The sequence below is a fragment of the Furipterus horrens genome, unplaced genomic scaffold (assembly GCF_987537825.1).
Source record: "Furipterus horrens unplaced genomic scaffold, mFurHor1.1.pri manual_scaffold_1, whole genome shotgun sequence".
NCBI classification, from domain to species: Eukaryota; Metazoa; Chordata; class Mammalia; order Chiroptera; family Furipteridae; genus Furipterus; species Furipterus horrens.
This window is the reverse complement of record NW_028327171.1, coordinates 85,271,235-85,296,896: the sequence shown is the minus strand read 5'-3', so window position 1 is coordinate 85,296,896 and position 25,662 is coordinate 85,271,235. Positions and strand designations below refer to the sequence as shown.

Genomic DNA, 25,662 nt, shown 5'->3' with positions numbered 1-25,662 from the left:
GTGAGCTCTGGGACACTAGGTCAATTCTTTACTGTTATGGTCAAAGCTCTATTCTTACAATAGCCACAATAGATGACACTTTACAAATACTATCTCATTTAATCCTTATATTTACCCAAGGAGGAAGACTGTATTATTACCCTCATTTGACAGAGGACAAAAGAGATGTAAACCATATGTCCAAGTATTTTTCTGACTCCAAAGGCCTCTTCTCTAAATCAGAGGATTTCAAAGTGTCTTCCCCTCAGTAGAGTGCTTGTTAAACACAAAGATTCCCAGGCAGCCCACTCAGAGATCCTGATTAAGTGTGGAGTGAGCCCAGCAATCTGTATCTAACAGACATCTCTGATGAAGGCAAAATTTAAATCTTCACAGTACTACTCTACATTTATATATATATATGCTTGACACAGCCCTTTCACAGTTCTCAGTTCTGATTAATTACCCCTTCCTCTGGGTTCTCAGAACACTGTTCTCATGGCTAGTCCAGCAGAAACCCCACTATATTACAATTTCCTGGTTTTATGTCTGTCTCACTGAGTAGCTGGGGAGCCACTTGATGTCCAGGATCCTGTTTCTTTTTGACTTCCTCTTCCCACTTCCAAATATTCATAGACACTGGCTTTTGAGATAAAGAAATAGCTTTTATTATTTGTGGGTCACCCATTGAGGAGATAGGAGACACCTTCAAATCTGTTTCCCCTATCCATATTTTTTTGGGGTGAGTTTAAGGGGTTAGACGTAACAGGCTGGTATGTGGAAAGGCTGGCAGGCAGGTTTGATTAGAGAGCTTTGGAATTTGGACATTTATGATGAGATATGGCAAAGGACTTAAGCACTGGATCTTCTTAAACAATGATCCTTTGCCTCTAAAAGGGTTCCGCTGTTCAAATTCTGGTCACATTCTGGTCCCTAGGTCCTGGTGGGGGCGAGTGTTTGGTTTCGGGTGTAGCTGGAAGTCAAAATTCTCTCCACTGCTCGTGTTTCTGCTGCATGTCTTGCAGTTTGGTCTGTTATATCTGAAAAGCAACTCAGTATCTTGTTAGAAACAGAATAAGACCATTTTGAGCTAGTTCTACAGTTGCACTGCATTGCTCCTTTCACTCATCTTTGCAAAGCTTGGTTCTTATTATTTGGGTCTCAATTTGAAAGGTCCCTCCTCAGAGAAACCTTTTCTGATGACCTAACCAAGAAGCCCAGCACTCATCCACTACCAACCCACCTTATTGCATCATCCACCCTGAAGTGCAGAGCTTCGCACAGTAGATGCTCAGTTAGAACTGAAATATCCAGGGGCAGATTAAGTACATTCTTAGGGTGCCAGGAAAACAGAGACAACAAACATTTATACATATATCTACATATATATTTGTATATAATATAATTATATTTTTAAACTACAGGAGTCATGTGGGAAAATAAAACAGGATCTTGCTCATCTCTCTTCCAGTTATATTATGGCCTAGTATTATTTTATATACTAGAATTACATATTGAGAATGGTCTCCAAAACATTTTGGGGCTTTGATTCTCCAAATACTAATCTGGCACTAGTATGTATTTATTAACATCTTCGTTTTCTAAAACATTTTGAAATAAATTGGATAGGTATTATTCCCAAGTCCCATCTTGAAGAGATTTAAAAAACACACACACACACAGAAAGGGGAGATAGTATCAGATCCTAGAGGTTAAGAGCTCAGTCTAACAAGACTCACTCACTCATCTCACTCCCATGGCCAATCAGAAGGCTAGGTTGTCACCTGTACTTCTGACTTACCAACTACAGATTGTAGGTTCCAACCATCCTTGCTTTGGTTTGATTAATTTGCTAGGGCAGCTCACAGAACTCAGAGGAACACTTACTTATGATTATTGGCTTATTATAAAAGGATACAGTTCAGGAACAGCCAGAAGGAAGAGATGCACAGGGTGAGGAAGGGGAAAAGGGCCCTCAGCTACCATACCTTCTCCCCAAATGTCCGCATGTTCACCTGCCTAAAAGCTCTGCAGACACCATTCTTTTGGGTTTTCATGAAGGCTTCCTCACACAGTCAATAAAATTGTAATAACTATGTACAGTGCCAGGTGGGTATTTGAAATATCAGGAAGACCACTTTGTAAAGTGTATGATTGTCTAACCTCTGTGCTGTACACCTGAATCTAATACAAAACAATATTGAATATAAACTATAATTGAAAAGTAAAATTACAAAAAAGAATTTAAAAAATAAGAAAATACAGTTTAGTTCTATAAGCTCCATGAACACAACTGAAACATAACTGCAGACTTCTGGAAACCATTACCTCCTCTCTGGAAGGTGGCCTGAGAGAAACAGGAACACCTAGTCTTTTCTGTTGTCTCAGAGTTTGTAATTAGAGTCTGACTTGACATCCTTTCCCACACTTGGGGATGACAGATCAAATTTTCCTGTTCTTTCCAGTTTCAAAAGAAAGGATTCTTTTAAATGTATTGTCTTTTACCAATATCCTCATTTATCTTTTGAAGAGGTCAGGAAAACGTTTCCAAAGGTCCTCCTCTCCTATCTCATTGGCAAGAACTATATGGCTGTCTAATCCTAACCAAGCCAACGGCAAAGGCAGTGGTTACCATGGCTGGCTCAAAGCAATCCTGAGTTACACCTCTGGGGCTGGGGAAAAGCCCAGCCCCCTTAAAGCTTATGGCCCACTGATTCCTGAAAATACTTATGTTTCTACTGAAGGGTAACAGGGACAATGGATGTAAAACAGACCATCCCATAAAGAAGGCAGTGTGTTCTGACAGGCAGTGTTGCACAGAGAAAAGCTATATCATCCTCAAAAAAAAAAAAAAAGTCAATCCTGAGTATTCACCAGTTCAGTCAAATATTGAAATGAATGTCGTTTTTGTCATTTCCACTTGAGCTTGGATATTTTTCTGTGTAGCAGTAAATAAGTCTAATTTCTTTTTTGTGTCAAATGCCCAAGAACAGCATTTAAAGATAGCTCACATGTGGCTCCAAAGCCTTTTACTTTTTTACTAAACTCCCCCAGTCTCCTCAGCCATTTGTCATGTTTCCAAATCCTTCACTGAGTCTTCTCACTGCACATCCTCATTTTTCCTCAACTAACTACAAGGAACTCAATTTTCAAGACCTACTCTGGAAAGCCTTTCCAGATTCCCTAAGGCCATTATGTACTGCATGCCCTGTTTGCGGTCCCCGTACTCTCCTCTTCAGTGCCAACATTTACTGAACTCTATGTGCCAGTCAGTGTGCCAAAGGCTTTACCAAGAGTCTCATTTCATCTTCACAAGAACGCTATGGAGCAGTTATAATTTTATATCAATTTTATAAGTGACACAATTGAAGCACAGAGAGATTAAGCAATTTGCTAAGGCCACACAGTGTATAAATGGCAAGACCAGGATTCCAAACCAAATGATTAGACTCCAGAGTCCTGGCTCATAAGCACTACATTCTATAGAGTTCTTATCTGTACCCACACAGAGTTCTCCTTGCTTAGTGCCTAGTACATAGGGAACACTCCACAAATGTTTAAGTGAATGAATAATTGGTGGTCATTCTCTTCTCTATAACATTGTTTATCAGTCTCCTCCTAAAAATGTGATGTTCAGTATTGAAAACACTACTCCAAGTGTTTTCTGACCAAAACAAAATAAATGGCATATATGGCAAGCCAAATAATGCCTCCTGTACCCCAAAGATGTCCAAATGCTAATCCCTAGAAACTGTGACTATATTACTTTACATGGCAAAAGAAGCTTTGCAGATAGAATGAAGTTAAGGATTTTAAGATGGGAAAATCCTGGATTATCTGAGTTGGTCCAAGCAATGTAGTCACAAGGTCTTTAGTAGAAGGAGGCCAGAGGGTCAGACTCAGAAAAGGATAAGTATTGAGGGAAGCAGGTGTCACAGTCAGAGAGAGATTTGAAGATGGTATGATGCTGGCCTTGAAGATGGAGGAAGGGCCATAAGCCAAGGGATGCAAGCAACCCCTAGAAGCCAGAAAAGGCAAGAGAACTAATTCTGCCCTTGGACCTCCAGAAGGAGTATGGACCTCCTAATGGCTTGATTTTAGACTCCTGAACTCCAGAACATAAAGAAAATAAATTTGTCTTGTTTTAAACCAATAAATTATAATTTACTATAACAAAATACAGCAGCAGGAGGAGAATAATACAGCAGACATACCTTTCTTGGTGTGGTTATTATGTTTCTATTAATAACTCAACCTATCAATGTAGTTCTCTTGATATTAGGCACATTGAGCTTTCAGATTGCAGGTAGATTAATCTAAGAATATCGAGTTTTCCCTTTGTTTTTCTTTTTTAAACCTCTTAGTTGACATCTTAGTAAACCTCATGTTGCCCAGTCCTTTGGATTATTACCACCATCAGATTGCCTGTTTGCTGTCATTGATGCTACCTTAGAAAAAGTTTGTTTCCCAAGAGACCCACTAACAAAAGAAATAACAAATTTCCCTAGATTCTTGGGACTGCCTTCTTATCACAAAATCTAACATCATACTACGTGCTTGAATGTGGTAAGAATTTTTTAATCTAAATTTCTAAAACATATGCCTATGGGAGAGAAAAAGAAGAGTTATGTTAAGTCAAATCATAAAGCAGCTCAACTTCCATGTGTTTTGAATCCTGACAATCAGTGTTAGAAGAAGTTTCCTGATTTAAAGTTAACAGATCATTGTATTTAGGATATGATTACTTACTTAAAACTTGACATTTTACAAATAACATATGCCTTATTTCTCCTGTGAAACAAGAGATATTATCTGTCTATAGTCCTTTCATAGTAATTTTAATTTTAGAAGCTAGTATATTTAATCCCCTAAACCATGCTTCTTAAAGTGTGGCCCCTGGACTAACAGCATCAGAAACTTCTGGAATCCTGTTAGAAATTAAAATTCTCGGGCCACACCTTAGTCCTACAAATGAGAAACTCTGGGGTAGGACCCAATAATCTCTATTAGAAACTATGTTGGGTGCCTGTTCCCCACTGTATTCTCTGAACCTAACCCAATCCATGACACATATAGATTCACAGTATTTGTAGTCTGAAAGCCTATTTCGGCCATATTGCTTCTCAAGGCAGGAACTCCAGTGTCTAGAATTCTGTGTGTTCCGTGCCTCCAATGCCATTGTGTTAAGTATACAGTAGTGTTGTAACCCAACAGCCTGGGGTCCTGCCACCTGCCACCATGCATAAACATAATATGAAGATTTGTGGGGAAGGAAAAAGGTTTTTATAAACACGGGCCCAATTTGAGGGGGTTGGGAGCATTCTTGCTCCGAGCCAACCTCTCTCTTCCTCAAAGCACAGAAATTCCCTTGTTCTCAAAAAGACTGAAATCCAAATCCAAACCCATGCCCAAAAGTTCTCCATCATTCCTTATCTGTCCTTTTGGAGCTCAAGACAGCTACACAAACAGGTCTCCATCCCTCACGCTTTCTCTCTGTGGTACACACTTGTGGGTTCCAGAGTCGCCTTCGCACCGCAGTCGCTTTCTCCTCTCTCGGAGTTAGGGATGCACTGCCACATTCCTGCAAACGGCTCGGGCTCCGTCTTCTGGGCCCAGGGGCACCAGGCTGCGGTCTTCCTCAGGGCCTGTGCCTTAGTGCGCTGCTCTCAGGGTGCGGGAATGGAAGCAGTCCAGGACCCGCAAGCTGTGCTGCACAGGATCACAGCGCCCCAAGGGCTGGCGCCTGGCGAGACACATCCCAGTGCAGGACTCCTCCTCGGTGAGCTGGCTCCCACCTGTGCAAGCCTAAATCCCACGCAGGCCTGGCGCCTGCTAGTCCTGTGAGTGCTCTGGCCTGTGCCAGGCAAAGAAAGAGAGGACCCTTCTCTGTGCCTTCTGTTTTAAATCTTTCGCCCTGAACCCCATGCACTATGGGCGAGTCCCTGTGTCTGCCAATTCTAGCCAATGTCCACCATGTGCGTCTGGCTTTTCAATCAGTGCGGGCTCGTCAGCCTTGTCTGTCAGCTCCCCAGTGTTCTCAACCCCTCCTCCCGCAGTCCTGTTTTGCCAGAAGGAAAGGTCACCAGTCACGCATAGGACACCGGGTCTCAGCCGGGGGCGGCGGGCTGTTGCAAGCCCTGTTGCAGTTTGTTGACCTACACCATACACATGCGTTTTGACCTTTTCGGCCTGCCCAGGCTCAGTACAAGCTTGCTCCGGCTTGGTCACGAGCTTCTCAGGCTGCTGGGGCCATGCTCACTGACTGTTTACTGTTGCCTTGGGCAGCAGCCTCCTCCCGCAGCCCTTCCCCCTCCCGTAAGGCACAGGCTCTGGCAGGCTGTAGCTTTAATCCTCAACCCTTGGCACTTTCTGGCTCCCTCACTTCACGGGTCCCTCCGGGGAAATGCAGGTTCTTCTGTTAATTCAGGGATCCCTTCCCTGCTCCCCAGCGATCTGGCCTGACCACTCTGCTACATTTTGGGTGAAAAAAGGGCTTTACAATAAATCTGAGAAGCCCAGTGACCAAAAGTAACCTCACAGGGTGATCTGATCATAACTTTTTAACTGGGCAGGTCATGGTGGGTAGCCATATCCCAGGCATATAACTTCTTTAGTAAAAGGTTTAACTTTGCCTTAAGCAAGCCTGTCCATTCTTTTATTGTTCATCTAGGTTAATACACCTTTAAAATGCTTCTTTTCAGAACCCTAGGAACTGGAAGCATAACCACCCTCTAGAGAAAACATAATCTTGTTAACTATCCTGTAATCCAATCCTGGCCTTGCTTTCTCCCTTCTTTACATAATCTTCCTTATGTTTCCTCCTTAATTCCAACTGTATAAAAGAACCTGTAAAACCAACAAGTGTTTTTTCTCGGACTATTAAGATCTTGCTTCCAGGTTTGGCCTCTGTTTGGCCCATATAAACTCTAATAAACTCTTACATAAAATTTTCTATAGGTTTGGATGTTCTTAGACAGTAGGTTCTCAATAAACATAAATAAATAAATAAATAATATAAACATCAAATTCAGTCCCCATTGTTTACTCAACAAATTCACATTCTAATGTACTTCAAAGTTTTGCTGGAAATAAGTAGAGTTGTATCGATGCCAAAGGAATTTCTGTTGCACCAAGTACTTGACATCAGAGCATTTAGATTGCACAATCTTATTCTACAGAGATAAAGAAAAGCCAGGTAGGAAAAAGATAAAAAGCTATTTCAGAAATTGAATCTGAATGTTGACCAGAATCCATTCTATTATGTCTGAATTGTTGACGTAAGAAACATCCAAATTTGTAGTGAATTTTTATCAGTTTATTTGAGCCTAACTGATGACATATACTGGAAAGCAAGAATTCAAATGCTTCAAGAATAACAGTTTGCAGCTTCTTTTATGCATTTGAAATTAAGCAGGGAATATAAGGAAGATTACATGAGATGGAAAAAAGCAAGGCAGGGCTTGGATTACAAGATTATGTGCTTTCTTAAGAGTGGTTATACCTTTGAGGGGTATTAGTTCTGGCATTTCAAAGGGGTATTAACCTAGATGCACAAGGGCAGTGGGCAGGGTTTGCTTAAAAACTTTTCACTAAAGTTATTTGCCTGGGACATGATTACCCACCATGACCTGCCCAGTTAGGAATTTATGACTTATTACAGCGCCCCTTTTTCATCCACAGAACCAACTCACATTCTAATTTACTATGTTTAAAATAATAACTGACCATAATAAAATATTAAGAAATGCAGATAACTGCATGATTCCCAGAACAATATGTTGATGATTTTATATTATAATCTGTCATTGCAAATTTGCCATGAAATTTTTCTAAGTATATTTCTCATGACATCCGTGACATCTATCTCCAACCTTTCATATTCATGGTTGATTTCATGAAATGATCCCTGCCCTTGGAAACTGGATATATAGAGAATTAAATTTAACTTGTTTTGGGAGCTAGAGAAGAGTAGATTATAATGGAATACTGAAAAGAGTAGTTCCACACCAAACCAAGCTTGTTTAAATTTGTTTAACTGTTAAGTAACACTAAACACCTTTCTTTATTGCTGTTTTTATCAGATATTTTAATATACTAATATATGTTATGGCTTGGGGGTGGGGTGAGTAGGTTTCAAACTTATTTGCCTAGGAATCTTTTGTTCTTTGAACTCAGATTAGCATCTCCCAGGGAATAGTTTGGGAAAAGCTGCTCAATTCCAAAAGCAGGTATTTAGTCCATTGTGAAATACATTTATAGAGAAGAACTAGGGAGGCCCACAGGACACTGCAACAGACTCTGGTTTTACTAGTTAGACTACTGCTAAATGGATTTTTAAAAGACCATAAGAAGAGCACTATTTGTACTAGAAAAAAATGTCAATGTAATAAAAAATTTGAATTTAGTTTGAAATTTTTTAAAAGATTAAAGACAGCCCTGACTGGAGTGGCTTAGTAGGTGAGGCATCCTTCTGAAAACCAAAAGGCTGCCAGGTTCGATTCCAGATCAGAGCACATGGCTGGGTCACATGCCAGGTCCCTGGTTGGGGGTGCACAAGAGAAAACTGATTAATGTTTCCTTGGCACATCAATGTTTCCTTCCCTCTCTTTCTCCCTCCCTTCCCTCTCTCTAAAAATAAGTAAAATATTTTTTAAAAGATTAAAGACATAAATGAATCATTATTTTATCAAAATTCAGACACTTTTCAATTAATTATCTGTTCTCTTCAGTTATGTGTATGTCAGAGTCAACTGAGGGATTTTCCAACAAAAGCAGTAGATCCCTCTCCCTCTACTGCATCAATGTATGTGTCAGGGCTTTTGACCTACCCAGGCCTAAGTGTGACTGTGATTTTGTTCTCTTTTTAAATCTCCATGTTATCTTGATAATATTTAATTCTCAGGTTTGTTACTATTAAATGTGATAATAAATGCAAATCCCTTCCTCTATGCTCAACAAACTTTATTTTCTGCTTCACCTGACCTCCTATGTCTGTCCAAGTCTTTTTTATTCATTTGGGGATGCCATACTCTGCCTTATGTTGTTAGGTGACTATTAATAAGAATGTGCCTTAAATTTCTTTATGTTCCCCCTGTAGCCCTGCTGGAAATAGTTATCCCTCCTCCATCTCAAGAAAGTACCCAAGCTTTGGTGTTCTGTGGCTTCATGACTTTTCTTTTACGGGGTAAAGCACAAATCTAGATTTCTAGAAGACAACTCAACTTGTGTTGCTTTTGTTTGTAAAAGCCTAGACTGATGGAGGCTGAGAAGGTGGAGCCCACCATTGTCTTTGAGTCTGTGAGTAGGGTGCAGGGAAGCAGGGCGCTCTAGAGAGAAAGGAAAAAGAAACCTAAGTAGAGTTTGGGAGATTTGTCCAAGAACGTGAAGTGAAAGTGGGTCATGCATCTCTACGACATTATTACAGTGATCTTTCACTTATCATGGGTATTACGTTCTAGACCCCCCGCAATAGGTGAAAATCCACGAAGTAGGAACCTTACATTTATTTTAGTATTTATATATATTTTAAGGCTTTATAAACCCTTCCCACACACTTATAAATCATCCCCAGTCCCTTATTAACCTTTCCCACTCCCTTATTAACCTTTTCCACACTTTTATAAACATTACTTATGTTCTTAAACATATTCTACACTCTTAAGCCTACATAACTTTAACAACATAAGTATATAGTACCGCAAAATCCTGCGATATAGTGAAAAATCCACGATAAATATTTAAATATAATATTTTTAAAAATCCCAAGATACAGTGAGGCTGTGATAACTGAACAGAGATATAGAGAGGGACTACAGTACACAGAAAGCAGTTCCAGGTATGGCACACCTGATGGGGCTGCTCAGGGAATCTAGGCCTGGGGGTGGGGCTGTGGAATGAATGCCGTGTGAGAGTGAGGCACAGGTGAAATGGAGATGAAGGACTCAATAAAATGACGTTGGAGGACTCTTTCAGGACACTGTTAATTATTAGAAGGCAAGCTCCTGGAGAACAAGGATCTGTGTCTGTTTTCTCATTGTTAAAGTATTCCTAGCACCTAGAACAATGTATCAATTGTAGCGAGCACTTAATACATATGTATTTAGTGAATGTAGAGTATTAATCACACAAAGGATGGAAGTTCTGGTAAGATGGGGAAAGGGGAGAGGTCAAGGATGATTCTGAGGTTTCCAAATGGGAGAGAAGCATTATCCGTAATAAAAATGTGCAAGTTAAGAGAAAAGGCTGATTAGGGTAGAAGACTAAAAATTGGGTTTTGGATTTATTGACTCTGCTTTTTGTAATGTACTTTGCATACAGTGGGTGCTGATGAATATATACTGCACTGATGCTCATCAAGCAGTGGGAGGTACAAGACTGAGAATTAAGACTTCATCAGTTTGGCTTTGGCAATGACACTCATACCTAAATGTGGAAGATGTTTCCAGAACCACTTCATATCCATCCCAAGGGGAGTTTCCCAGGGATGACACTGCCTTTTGTACCCTCCGGACACAAGGAGCTGTGGGAACAGGGCCAGGCTGATTACAGGTGGAGCATACTCCTTGGACAACATCAAGAGGAAACTTGACACCTACCTACAGTAAAAACATGGCCTTTTCCCATGGAGGCATCCACTTCCCAGGCCCTCATTTCTGATACTCAGTATCTAGAGCTGGCTTAAGAAAGGTAACAGTTGCTACAGGCTTTCACTAAAATTTATTAGATGAAGGGTTTTTGCAAGACAACCAGTGAAAACTAGACAAAAGTTGTGAAGTAGAAATTCTGTTATACAGACACTTTTTTTTTTTTTTAATCCTAGGCTTATTCACCTAGTGTTTGAGAAATTCCCAGTTATGCTGATTGCCAACCTATGTGGTAGTGAAACTCAATCTGAAGCTATTAAGATGGTTATATCAACTTGAAAACTGTGCCAAGCCAGGTGCCAAATCAGCCTCCCTTCAGAATGGGACATAGTTGTCTGTCTCTTGCTTCTCTTGCTTTTTGTACCCTCCACTAGACCTGCATTTAGAAATTGCCCAGAGGCTGTCAGAGTAACTGTAATTCTCCTTTCAGGTAAAGATACCCTAGAAAAACACTGCTGAGTGGTTCATAAAGACACCAAGAAATGGCATTACCACATTTTATTTCCTAGTCAAGTGTTTGAAGATGTTCGCCAGTTTTCTATGTACAATAAGGCAGCATGCTAAAATGCTTTTGTTCAGCCCTGGGCAGATGGCTCAGTTGGTTCAAGCATCATCCCATACACCAAAAGGCTGCGGGTTCAATTCCTGGTCAGGGCACATGCCTACGTCCAGGTTCCATTCCCTGTTGGGGCCCAGCATATGGGAGATAACAGATCCGTGTTTCTCACATAATGTCTCTCTCTATCTCTCTGCTCTCTCTCTCTCTCCTCTATCCCTCTCAAATTAATAAACATATCCTTAAGTGAGGGTTAAAAACACAAATGAAATAAAATTAAAATGGTTTTGTTCAGGTCTCTGTATCAGTGTTCCTTCATTTTTCTGCTTAATCTAAATGAATTGCATAGTAAATATTTTCTGAATATAGAATTTCTAAAGCCAATATATGGTAGCTGTTGTCATATTTATAATAGCTTTGCAATAGCTGCATTCAATAGTAGGATACACCATAATCTAATTAGTCACTCTATTCTTGGCACTATTTTCCTGATTTTAAATATTACAAGTGTGGGGGTACAGAAGAAGTCACCCCAAGATGTGGTATGCAGATTGTATTCAGGTAAAGGCAACTTTAGCAGAAGGCTCAAGAGACTTCTCCCCCTTCCCCACTCCCAACTACCTGGAAGAATTTGAATTACAGGCCATAACAAATTATCACATATAATCTTTTTGACCTGTCGATAGAGCAGTACAAACTTCTGTTTATTAAAGTTCTGCTTTTCTTATCATCCTGCAATGGCTTTTTTAAATCTCTGGAGGCATCTTACCTCATCCCTGGCTCAAGACGTCTTATATACACATGTTCCCTTTGTATTTCTAAACCTCTCCCACATGTTGAGTCTCTGACTCTCTCATGAATGTGGGATTCCCATACATACATATGTGTTAAATTTGGTTATTTTTCTCTTGCTAATCTATGTCATGTCTATTTGATTATTAGACCAGTCAGAAGAACCTTGAGGATAGAAAAAAGCTTATTCCTCACACACACAAGCAATGCTGCTCTGACAATCCTATATATATATATTTGTGTTTATATGTAATTATTTCTACAGGATGGAATCCTAGAAAATCCAGTTGCTGGTTTTAAGGATATATGCATTCACAGCAGATAGGAATTTGGAAAATGTACAGAAGCCTCTGGATCACTCACAGCTCATTGTAGAGACTCAACCTTGCACTCTGCTTCAGGAATGCTGTGGAAAATAGTTTTCTTTATGTGAATTTCTGAACATGAAAATATAAAGTAGGAAATTATAGAGTATAGGTTCATGTATGCTTTGCCCAGTAATTCCACTTGTAGATCTATTTTATAACAACACTCCCATGAAGTGAAATAGTATAGGTCTATCTATAAACCATTGAAGAAGAGAGACAAAGATGTCAGCTAAAAATGCTAGGTGTAATAATGGGCTGAATAAAGTTACCTCTAATGCTTTGACAGAATCATCACAGTACCAGAGTAGAAATTAGGAGAGCATCCTCACAGACAGAAGAGGAGGGCGGGACATCTCCCTTTTTTCCTCAGAGTAGGGCCCATCAGTTTGGACAGAGGTCCAGGCTTCTAACCCCTCTCAAGACTGAATAAGGGAATGAGCAAGCTACTACGGGCATGGCATTTTTGTAGACAGCCCCCATGCAACCCTAGAAGCCCTACGACTGTGTATGTGTGCATGTATATGTGTATGATCTGTGCAGGAAGTTGGTAAGAGTTTCTCTCTTTTCCTTCCCTGTACTCTTTCCTACCTTACTTGAGGCCAAACTGTCTTCAAAGGAGGAGAGTTAAGGAAACTTAATTAGGATTTTGAAATTTAAACCCAAAACAACCTTGTAAGTTTGACAGCAATAACCAAATTGTTCTCTAAAACAGAAGTACCACTTTGCACTTTCTTGAATAGTTTCCTTGACACCTTTGACAAAACTTACTAATTCTCTTAGATTTTGGCAATCTGATTTCTTATTATTGTTTACATTTTCTTAAACAGTGTTATAAAAAGACACTAACATCTTTGTACATGTTTGTGGACAATTTGAGTTTCTTCTGTGAACTGCTTGCTTTGTGGCCTGTGTCCTATTTTAAACTGGATTGTCTTTTTAAAAATTATTATTTTTCAATCCTCACCCCAGGATAGGTTTATTGATATTTTTTATTTTTATTTTTTAGAGACAGAGGAATGGAGGGAAGGAGGAAGGGGATGTGTGTGTGTCTGAAAGAGAGAGAGAGAGGGAGGGAGGGGGGCAGAGAGACAGAGAGGCAGAGAGACAGAGACGGAGAAAGAAAGAGAGAGAGAGAGAGAGAGAGAGAGAGAGAGAGAGATTGAATTCCCCCCATATGAGCCCTGACCAGGGATTGAACTGTAACCAAGGCATGTGCCCTGACTGGGAATTGAACTCCTGATCTTTTGGTGTACAGGACGATGCTCCAACCAACTGATCCATGCAGCCAGGGCACATTGTCTGTTTCTTTTAACTCGTCTATAGGAATCCTTTATGTATTCTGGATATTATCCCTTTTAAATAACATGCTGCAATTGTTTTCTGTCATTTGTCTTAATTACGGCTTCCACCATTCAGATGTTTCACACTTTCATGTGCTTAGAACGTGCTGACCCCTAGTCCCACCCACCCACCATCCCTCACTTTCCAGCCTGTAGGAGAGTAAATGCAGTTCCTTACACTGCACTGCTGAGATCTCTGAAACCCTGACAGGACAAGGAGAATATGGAGACACTATCATTTATGAAATTGCAAATAAGTTTTCTGGGAAACCTGGATTCCTTTTTCACACACTCATCATTTGGGACTGGGAAATGAACAGGATGTTTATTTACATATGCAAATATATAGCAGAGACTCTATTCTGAAATCGAGATCTTGGAGATGTCACTGCTGTGCTTGAAAGAACTAAACTGCCTTCTGCTAAAGTAATAGTGTTCCCACACTGTAGGCAGAGTTACAGCTCTAAGTAAGAGTTTAGACTGCTTAGGAACTGTGGCTTATTCTTTCTGAGATGCACCTATTCTTGAAACAATTGCTTACAGGAGCTAAAACCCCAAGCCAGCTAGAAGATGAAGTGGCAGGATTGTGGGGAAAATTATATGTAAAAAGGATTAGCTTGGCGAGACTCAGCCTTGAGCCAGATATTGTTAAAATTGAAAAACCCAAGCCTTAAGAAATGTTAAAAAAAATAAACAAACTTTTTATTAACTTAGATATTGTAAGAAAGTGGCCTTTTGTCATGTCACGGGTATCTCCAGTCCTGGGGTTTACCTACTATGATCTGATGTGACTGTCCTGCTTAGGGCACATCCCTATGAGTTGGTCTCCTCTGCATGGTATAGACAGTCCTATAACAATCATGCAAAGAAAGCCTGTATTTGGAACAGGACATGAGGATTTAAAGGAGAGGCCCTATACTGGGAGTGAGGAAAAAATACTTTTTTTAAACCTTAAGCTAGATATTGAGTCTACGGGTGCTGAATGGCAACCCGGGGTAGTGTGGGGAACCTGGCTTTTACCTGTCCCTGCATACGCAGAGGCCACATCCCATTAAACAATGTCATTTTAATTCAAAGAGATTGAAGCATCCATAATCGTAAAACATACATAGCAAACAGAGTCAGCCCTATATGTTCACTGCCTAAACATCATGATTTCAGGGGTCTTTAAAAGACCCTTCATGTTCCAAGAGCTCTCTCCTACTCCCTGGCCCTTCTCCTCACACCTTATTAGAATAAATCTTCTATACAAAGGCTGAGTTAAATATAGTTACATTGTAAAAATATTTTCCCCAAAACAGCCAGAGACAGATAGAAATCTGTGATTCCCATCACCAAGCTTAATTCTTCAACACCTTGCAAAGGAATTCAACATTTTTACATAGTTGTGATCATGTGCCATACAATGTATGCCGAATTTTAGAAAAGTAATGTCACACTGGTCAAAAGCTCCTGCCCTAGATGGTCACATAATGGCGAGATAGCCTGGAAAAGAAAACTGATTTTGATCCCAGGCATTTTCATTTGAATAGTAGCTCCAATATAGATGATATAACCTTGGGCACATTACTTAGCCTCCTGACTCTATTTCTTCATTATGAAAGGATTTTCCTGACTTGTGGGATGGTATGATACATACAGCATAGCTGGCTCATAGTTGGCTGACTCACAGTGGACAATGATTGGTTGTTAATATTCTTACCTCCTGAATTGATGGTTTTTATGACAAGCACTGGCCAAGAATTCTGTATTTCATCCTCTATTCTTAATCCTAACAACCCTGAAAATAAGTTGTGATTATCTCACTTTATCAGACAAAAAGGAAGTACATTGGGGTTAGGAAACCTGCACAAGTTTGCACAGCAGGCTAGTGGAGGGGGGGTGGAATTTGAACTCGACAAGGGTGAACAGCGCCTTCTTGGTCACTAAGGACTCTAAAGAAGCACAGATGTCAAGTAAGGATAGTCAGAAGACATCTCTTTGTCTTCCATCTGCCCCAAACTTTGCAGATCACAAAATCCTAGGAAGGTTAGAGGGATGAGATATAACACTGATTTAATCCTGAAGATGACCAACAAGAAAAGGATAATAAGGAACCCAGTGGAAACTAAAAGAGCAAAGTAACCTCAAGAAAAATTGGTCCACATGGACAAATTCCCTAAACTTTTCTCACTACCCTGATGTCTCCAGAGCCATCTTTAAAATGAGAAAATCTGTGTGTGTTATTCCAAAGGCAATGTCAAGAAAGGGAAAGGAATTTTCTGAACCATCTCAGGGTTTTTGTTTGTTTGTTTGTTTTTGATTAGTAAAACTGCGAAAATAACAAGTGCTGCCTCCTAGGACTGTTGTAAAAATTAAGACAAATACCATAAGGTCTGTCATAGAAGGACTTTGTTTCAGCACATGACACATTCTCTGCTTTGGATTACTCCCAAGTCTGTGGCTCTTCTCTCTGGGGTCAGTTGATGGCATGTGATTATGATGCACAGTATCCAAAGGCTGGAGTTACTAACTGAATGTTGTTAGACAATGAGTTATTTCACAAACGCTGAAATTTAGAAAGCATTCAGAGCCATCCAAGTATGAGGACATTATATGCTTTTCTCAAGGGAGAGCGAATTGTTAAAATGCGCATTCCACCTTCATTCTTCTTAAAATAACATCTCCAAAAGATTAAAAGCATGAACAGGTTTGCCCTTGAAGGAAAGAGCTCTCTGAACACCTTTCCCTTCTTGCTAGGGACCAAACTGCCTGCTCCACCCTGTGTCACAGAAGGTGCGCCATGCAAATGTGTTTACTTCTGCCACCGCCAGCCAGAGGGGAAGGGGAGTACCGGGGCCGCCCCTCACCTTAGCCCGGGCAGTTTTCCAAACACACCAGGGCGGTATGGGAGTGTCTTCTTGGCTGTGGAACTTGATCCTCATACCCTATCCTGAAGCCACCCGCCGCTTTCCCCAGCCTTCCATTCCCGGTGATTTTCCTGTCCAGGACGCCCTGTGAGGACGCGCAGCTGGTGTCTGCCAAGCCCGAAAGGTAGGGGCGCGGCTACACTCCTGCCTCGAAGCTGCTCCGGGGATCCGGAGCCCCAGAGCCTCTCTCTCCGCATTGTACACCTTCCACTGCGAACTTCTGGGCGGCCGTGGCCACCGCCCATATGGCGCCAGCCAACGAGCAGGAGGAGCTTCCCCGCGGCTCCCCAGGCGCTCCGCGCAGTCGCCGGCAATCTAGACACCGGCGCGGCTGGCTGCGCTCGGGCTGGCGGCGCCTAGGACTGCGGGCGGCACTGCGCCCTCCCTTGCTTCCCGGCCAGGTCCGGGGGGCACTGAATCTTTCGCTTGCCGCCCCTGACCCACGCCACCTTCCTCCGGTTTCCCCCGGCCGCGGGCTTCTGCGGCCCGATGCTGCAGGAGCCGCGGGAGAGGCAGCACCCTGCTTGGAGAGAGCCGCGGCGGCAGGCGTAGCGCAACTGGGGCCCCGACCGACAGCGAACCCCCGCAAGCCTCTGCGGTCTTCGCTCCTGCGCCTCGGCGGGTAACTCTCCCTGGCTGGTTCGCGGCGGGTTTGCATTGCGGAGGGAGGAAGGGTAGGGGTGCTGCTGGCACACCGAGCTCCCGACGAGGACCGGGGTGGCCTGGGTCTGTGCTGCCCGGATCCTCGGGTTTTGCAGCCTCTGCAGATGCTCTGACTGCCCCTCCGCGCACCCTCCCGGCCCTGGATGTTGGCGTGCGTTCATCATTCCCCCAGCAGCCTGGGTTCAGGGGCTGCGGAGCACTAGCGGGGCGCTCGGAACCCTATGCCAGCCCAGGAAGGGCGGGAGAGACGAGAAGCGCGCGCGGGCGGGCCGAAGGGCGCTGGGAGCCGGGAGGACCCTGCTGTGGGTCCCTGTTCTCTCTAATTGCTGGGGAGCTGGGCGGGATCGAGGAGTAATGGGCTCCTCGCTCACTACTGCTTTCTTATGTAGGGATCTGTACACGAGCAGCGGCGAGAGCAAGTTTCTCGTCTTTGACCTTAGACAAACATTTTCGAGAAACCCCAGTTCCCGCCACAGCAAAACTAGACCTAACAAAGCGAGCCCCGAGGCAGTTTGGGGGAAAGTGAGGCAATAAGAAAAATTGTAGTGTTTCGGGAGTTAGTTTTCAAGGTAAGGAAGGAAGAAAATACTTCTCATTTTGAGGCCGATATCTCAGCCCCGTTCCTTGTATGCTGTTATTTTGGCTTTAAAGAAAATTTATAAAAATTGACTTCCAGAAACTACAAACAAACCCAAAACTCCATCTTTCATGGTCTTCAGTACAAAGGGCAGGCAGAGAAGTTGGGGGCGGGGACTTGGTGTTTGCTGTTCAAAGGCAATGTTTTAAAAACTGTGTGGGAGTGGGGATGAGAAGACTCTCTTGAATAGCAGAGAATCGGAAACCATACAAGCCACAGATTCTAAACCCAAGGTCACATGTACTTTAAGAGGAACGTCCCTGAGTTACAATACAACAGTTAAGGAAACCGGAGATCGGCCAGAAACCCTTCGCCCTCTGTGGCCCTAAGACCTCATGTCCACACAGATCTCCAGGTCTCCCATGGTCTCTCTACGTCACAGGCCTGGATATTTGACTTACTGGTTTTCACATCTCCTCACCCGGCTGCAGACCATGAAACTGTCTTTTTATTTACGTGGAGATGTTAAATATTTGGGATGATCTGGTCAGGTTGCCAGGTTATTTTCTGTTTGAAAGACTGCTGACTTGACATTTGTAAATTGGTTGGTGATACTGCCTTTTCCTATCACCAAAGACTGCTTTTCATACTCATCTGCAGAAGAGACACTCTTAGATTGTTATCTTGTTTGCTGTCTCTGAATAAGGAGACACGTTTTGGTTTATAAGTAAAGAACTTTTCTAGACACTCTTTGTATTACCCGGTCTGGCTTTATAACCTGTCTTTGATCTTTCAAGTGGAGCCAGAGAGGAGCTCTTCATTTGTTACCCGGTGGGGTTACCCTCGAGCAATATATTTTCGGCAGTAGCTGAATGTCCCAGATTGCCGCACGTTTCCTTACAATGGTGCAATGAAATAAGGCTGATATTTTGACTGTGTTTCTGTAGATTTTTTTTTGGAAATAGTCAATTTGTTCTTATACTTGTGGACGAAAAGAGGGCCCCATGTTAAATCTGACAAGATAAGTGGAGGCCTGCATGGCCGCCTTACAAACTCAGAGACCAAAGTAATCACAGAATGGTCTGAAATTAAAACTTATTAACTAAAAGCAAGCAGTTCATGGTGGGTGTCATGTCCTAGGGCGGGGTTTTTCCCTACCAAAGGCCAGTCTTCTCAACTGAGCCTGTCTCTTTAACATACCTGATAACATACCTTTGGAATATCAAAGTAATTTCCTTTTTTTTTTTCTTCTTCTGGACCCCGATAGCACTACTGTGTACCAAATCAGAGATTACAAATCCTTTTATTGTTATTGCTGTCATGTTCATTGTTGACTGTTAATTATCCTATGCCCACCTATGTAAAAGAAATGTTTTTTCATTTTACTTTCTATCCAATTCCAGAGATTTCCCTGCTTTACTTTCTTCTCTCTGTTCCCTAATCTATCACTAGTGGATTTCATGTAACCCCCTTACACCTCTTTATCCCTCTTTTAATTGTAATGTATAAAATAAGGTGCCATTTTCTGGAGCATTTTCTCAGTCTGTTGAGATTTTGCTTCCTGGCTATTGTCATCAGATTGGCTCAAATAAACTCAAAAAATTCTTACAGGTTTGGGTGTTTCTTACATTGACATACCCCAGATGAATAAAAATCTTTGAGGCTCAGAGGGGAACAGATAGTATTGACAATAATGCCATTAAGATACATACCACTAAGGAACATCAATCTGTCTTTTGTGAAAATTGGAATTCTCAGGTTTTCTCATTCCAGAACTTAGTGGCAGCTGTTTTCTTCTGTTGGAGATATTTGTGTTCCACATCGTGTGGAACATTAGGGAGAGAAATAAAATAATGCTTTTTCCCATATTTTTCTGATTAGCATCATTTGCTAACCGTACACATTACCATTTGACTTCCATGGAAGTTGATTCCATCCAAGGTTGGAGACCAGAGATACGTTTAACATGCGTTCTAGTCTATGCTTATCAAGGAGGTGAAGAAAGCATGAAACTCATGTGGCACCCACTGCGATCCTCAGTGTGTTCACATATGCTATTTTATTAAATCTCCTCAACAAAACTATGAGGCAGGGATGTTAAATCATGTTTTAGAGTTTAAAAAACTAAAACTAAAACTAAGACTGCTTTAGGTTAAGTGACTCAGAATGGATCACACAAAGATCTGCTTCACCTCTGCCCTATATAATTCCAGGAAGCCTCCATGGCTTCTTTCGTCCCGTGTGCCTGTCTTTCTTTGCCTTGCACACTCACCTTCTGTATCCCCTGATCTGAATATACTTTCTCAATTATACTTTAAGCTGGGCTTGAACAGGTGGTTTGCACACTTTGCCTTTCCACCTTCACCAATTAGGTATTTTCTGTCTTCTCCACATTTTTAAAAACAGATTTTATTTATTTATTTTTAGAGAGAGGTGAAGGGAAGGATAGAAACATTGATCACTTGCTGCTCACATGCCCCCAACTAGGGACCTGGCCAGGCATGTGCCCTGACTGGGAATCAAACTGATGACCTTTCAATTTATAGGCTGGTGCTCAATCCACTGAGCCACACCAGCCAGAGATGTCTTCTCCACATTTTTGACATACCACTTAGGTGTGCTGTGGGTGGACAAATTCAGGAGGTTATGTCATCTACAGTGGGTGTGTTCCAAGTTTTTTTTTTTTTTCTTCATTCTGCATATAGTTTCACTGAAGTTCCTACTTATTCTTCTTTTTTGGAAGAAGTCTTCCCAAGGCCACATCCTTACCTTCACAGATAAAATTAACCTCTCCTGTTTATCCCAACTACAATGGATAACAGCACCCATCACAATTTCCAAGTGAACCCTTATGGGTTAAAAATAAAAATGTGTTCAATTTGGAGGAAGCCTGATGTGTGGAATAGGATGAATACATTAGGCATTACAGGGTTTCAGTAGGAAATTGGCTTTGTGGTTCCATTTCAGGATGTCAGAAGCACAGTCCTTCACCATGGAAATCAGTCGTGTCTCAGACTTGGTCTGAAGACTCCCTGCCATGCTGGTGGGACAGGAAGGGGTGAGATTCTGGGAGTGAAGTTATGGGGGTAAAAGAGGGTGAGAAGAAGTAGGATCTGAGTCTCTTCCCCACATTCATAATTCTTTTTCTTGGAGAGTGTTTGGTTATTCAGACAGGAGTGGCCAGATTACTGTTTACTGCCACGACCTTCTGTATCTGGCCAGGGGCTTTCCTCTTCCTGGACCACTGGGAAAGAAGGGAAGGAGAGCAGCCAGCCTTTAGGAGATCTTGTCATAAACACTGGAAAGCTCCCCCTTTTAACTCAGACTCAGTCTGCAAATGGTATCATTTTGTTCAGTAGCATGTAATGATGGTCTTTGAAGGGTTCTTTAAACAATAATTTCCTATGATGGAAAGATCTGTAGAAGATGAGGAAAATAAGGGCTCCAGATAAGGAGATGGCAAGGAAGCTAGAGATTCCTCCAAGGGAAGCAGGGCCACTCTTGTCTTCCGCGGCTTGTAGAAACAGGAGCAGAGGCAGTATGGCTGTGGGTCACAGTCACTGCTGGAAAATGGGGGTGACAAGGGAGTAGAGAGTGGTTTTTCAGTGGATCATGGGTGATGTTCTGCATGGTCATCCATAAGGTAGGACTTAAGATCCAACCAAAATTTACTGAATATCTGTCATGTAATAGGAGATGTTCTAGGTGCTGCTGGTGGGGATAGGGTATGCAGTGTTGAACAAAACACAGCCCCTGCTCCTACTGAGCTTATGTTTTTGTAAGAAATGGAATCATTAAACAAGATGCAAATAAATGAGAAACATCTTTCAGATAAAATGAGTGTTACAAAGACAATACAGCCCCGAGTGTGCTAGAGAGGGGATGGCTACTTGAGGACAATCAGAAAGCTTCTCTGAGGAGGTGATATCTGATCTGAGATGTGAATGGTGAGAAAGAGCCAGTGAAGTGAAGAGCAGAAGGGAGAGCACACTAGGGGAGGGAACAGCAACTGCAGAGTGCCAGAGGCATGCATGAATTTGGGGTGTTTGAAGAACTAGATGAAGAAGAGTACAAAAGGGGTGATAAGAGGAGATGAAGTCAGCGAAGTAGGTAGGAGACAGCTTATGTGAAGCCTTCCAGTCTTAGAAAGGAGTTTGAATTGTGTTTTAATTAGAATGGGATGACACTGGGGATTTTTAATTAGAGACTTAGTCTTTACCCAGTGGGCAATGGGCTTTCCTGCCTCTCTCTCCCTCCCTGCCCCACACACATTTTCACTCTCAGTTGGTTTTTCTTCTCCCCCTTAATTGGCCATCACTGATTGCCCCTTCCTTGCTCTAGGCCAGGGCACAGACATACCCATACAGAGAAGCAGACAGGGCTCAGAGGACCCTGCACAGTGCTTTTAGCCTTTGAAATCCATACATTCAGTTTCATTTTCATGCATAAAACTCTTCATCACTAGCTCTTATATCTTATCCTGTCTCCATACTGAATATCGAGTTGTCTCTAAGAGGTCTCTGAGTTGGCTTGTGACATCTGAAACTATATATTTAAAATGAAGTTAATTGTTTAGTCAAATATATCACAATTAATACCTTTTGCAACACAATGATTGTTGCAAGAGGCGAAAATCTGAATAATCCAGAAGTCTTGCCTTTTTCTGAACTCCCACTCCCTCTCTCCCAGGCTGCCCTCTGTGCAGTCTGTTATGCGAGTTCATGCTTTTTAGAGTACAGTTTCTGTGGTGATGTGCTCAACTTGCAATACTTCTCATGGGAATATGCTATGCCTGTGAAATTTCATTTCTGTTGGTCTCTGTAGACAGTTGTGGCAGTCTTAGAGTAGTTTTTAAATCATGAAAGTTTATGTCCAAGTTAATAAATCCTAGTAGCACTGGTTTATCTGAAATGAAGAGAAGGCCCAGCATTTTATCCATTATCCTTTGATTCCAGGATAGTTCATCATCAGTATATTACTCTCTGGGGAAGCTTGGTACACTCTTTAGAGAGCAAGTTGTTTTTGAGATTCTTTAGCCAGGTGCCCTGCTCATTTTTAACTTAAATACTTAACATTACTAATATATAAGGTGGGGCAAAAGTAGGTTTACAGATATTTATATAAAAAGTAATACAATAATAAATTATAATTGAGAATAAGCTGTTTAACGTACTCACAACTGTCAAAATACTGTGACTATTATGTTATATTACCTATATTTTATATAAACTTTATGTTAACCATAAAAATGAGCCAGGGAATTTAAAAAGAAATCTCTAGCTCTGGCTGGTGTGGCTCAGTGGATTGAGCACCAGCCTGTGAACCAAAGGGTTGCCCGTTCAATTCCCAGTCAGGGAACATACCTGGATTGCAGGCCAGGTCCCCAGTTGGGGGAGCATGAGAGGCAACCACACATTGATGTTTCTCTCCCTCTCTTCTTCCATCCCCCTTTCTCTAAAAATAAATAAATAAAGTATTTAAAATATATATATATATATATATATATATATATATACACACACATCTAATCTCTTTTTATTCTTTGGCTCTATACTAAAAATAGAAAATGTACATAGTCCCTTATCTCTGCCTCCTGCATCCCTTACTGTACAAGGGACTCTTATTAAAGTTGTGCATAGATTTGAATAAAAGCATTTAATTTAATTTATGTCATTATATTATTTTTATTTTACATATTATTTGATTATGATATTTTATTATTATAATAAAAGCATCACTTTCTGGAGCATTTGCAATCCTGCTGCCTGGCATATGTTGTCAGTTGAACTGAAATAAACTCATATAAATATTTTTAAAAAGCAATGCCTTCTATGGTGTTGGCCTAAATATTTCCAATAGAATATTTTAGGGAAATATCAAAGTAAGTTAGCAAATCACTTGTTAGACCCCAGTTATACCACAAATAAGTTAGAAATAGTTGGATTTTTCATAAGCAGGATGTTAGGAGATATGTGTACTTCCTGATCATGAAGTATCTATAAATGTTTTCTAGGCACTGAATTTTCAGGGGGACAAATCTGGCCCCTCTATAATAAAACAAAAACAAAAAAAATAACAAAAGAACCCAAACAAAAATACTCAAAAAACTGTTTTTACAGATTTGGTAGGCAGGGCTCTTCTGCTTTAACCATAAAATAATATAATCATATTCTTATAAAAGTGCTCTACCTAAGCTCTTCACCTATGAACACCAATATTTCTGTCTTATGTTCCTTTTATAATAACATTTCTTAAGTGTGGTTTTCATTAGAGAATTTTTTTTTCTGTTGAAAACCCAGAGAATTTCTCCCACTGGTGTTCATTTCATGCTGCTGATTTTCATTTTCCTCTCCCATTTGGACCTATAGTCACTTCAAGCCTTTCTGTGTCTTAGCTTGGGATGTTCTTTTGACTCTCAGTACCTTCTTCATCCATTCCAGACTCCCTCATCCAAGCCAGATTATAATCTCTGTTCATGTTCCAGTTTCATGGTTTATAACGTGACCCTGAACAAATTGCCTAACTTGTGAGCATCGCTTTCCTTACCTATAAATTTGTGATAATGTCCACATCACAGTTATTACAGCAATTAAAAAGTAACTACATATAAATAGTTAAGCATATTTTCTGCCAAATATCAAACATTTAATTAATGTTGCTGTTAATTTGCCATTATAACTTATTACAGCTAGTATTATAACTATTCTTCCTCAAATGCTAAAAATTAACATTCTTCAGAATGTCTTTCTGTTTATCTTATCTAGATCTAATTTTTTTGAAGTCTGTTTCCTTTTAGCACCTGATTTCACTTTGGACTCTATTAATTTACTCATGTTGTTGTATCTCTTTATTCTTCAGTGAACAGCAACAAGCATGTGGGCACCTATTCTGTGCCAGGCACAGGGATCTATAAACATAGTTCATACAGGGATCTGTGGGCACACAGTGGAGAGATACAGTTTGTGTGTGTGTGTGTGTGTGTGTGTACATACATATGTACATGTGCACATGGGCTTTTAGTGAAGTTGGGGATGAAATCTGTTGGTTGAATAGCACTGTGAGTTTTTCAGAATATATATATGGTTAAGAAGCCAAAACTACTCAGATGTCAATTAAAAGTTTAATATCTTTTAGTGTGAGTTTTTAATAATAAAAAATATGATTTAGGATTATCTCTATTCTTGAAACAGCTTTATATATATATATATATATATACACACACACACACTTTTTTTTTAAAGATGCTTCTGTGTCCTCATCCACATGCAAGGTGAAGATAGACAGGGAGGTCCTCCTTGAAGAGCAGAATCCCAACAGGTGATTCTAATTTATGACTGGGACAGGGTGAGGGGTTATGAGGAAGGCTTGGAGGCAAGAGGGGTGGGAGGGAGAGCATTCCAGGTAGCTGGAACAGTATCATCAAAGGCACTGAGGCATGAAACAGTATGACTGAGAACTGCTCCAAGTTTGGTGCTCTTAGAGCATAACACTCAAAATCAAGCATTTTAGGAGATGATGCAGGAAAGAACGTAGGAGTCTGCTCGATCAGACTCAGACACGTATGGCGTATGTGTATATATCGCCATATAGGGCTATGTGTCTTACAGGATGTAGGTCTATATAGACAATTTGTAACAGGCCAATTCTGCACATTACTTCTGAAATAGGACTTCGATTTACATGTGGCATGGAATACATCTCTTCCATTTGCTATTTTCATAAGAAAATGATGAAAACATTAGTTATGGTAATGTAAAATTGATGTTACAGCTCTCATTTTTAATAACCCAAGTATTTAAAACACAGAACTATTAAATATCATTTAGGACTTCTGA

The 25,662-nt window shown here is 41.0% G+C and overlaps 1 protein-coding gene across 5 annotated transcripts in view; it reads left to right on the top strand.

The window, feature by feature from the left end:
* Positions 1–16,891: 16,891 nt before the first annotated feature.
* Positions 16,892–25,662, top strand: part of ST3GAL6 (ST3 beta-galactoside alpha-2,3-sialyltransferase 6) — a 75,860-nt gene continuing 67,089 nt past the window's right edge. For all 5 annotated transcript variants that reach the window (XM_090276134.1, XM_090276105.1, XM_090276126.1 and 2 more), the window contains exon 1: positions 16,892–17,209. The gene's annotated coding sequence lies outside the window, so the exon portion shown is untranslated. The remainder of the gene's footprint in view (positions 17,210–25,662) is intronic.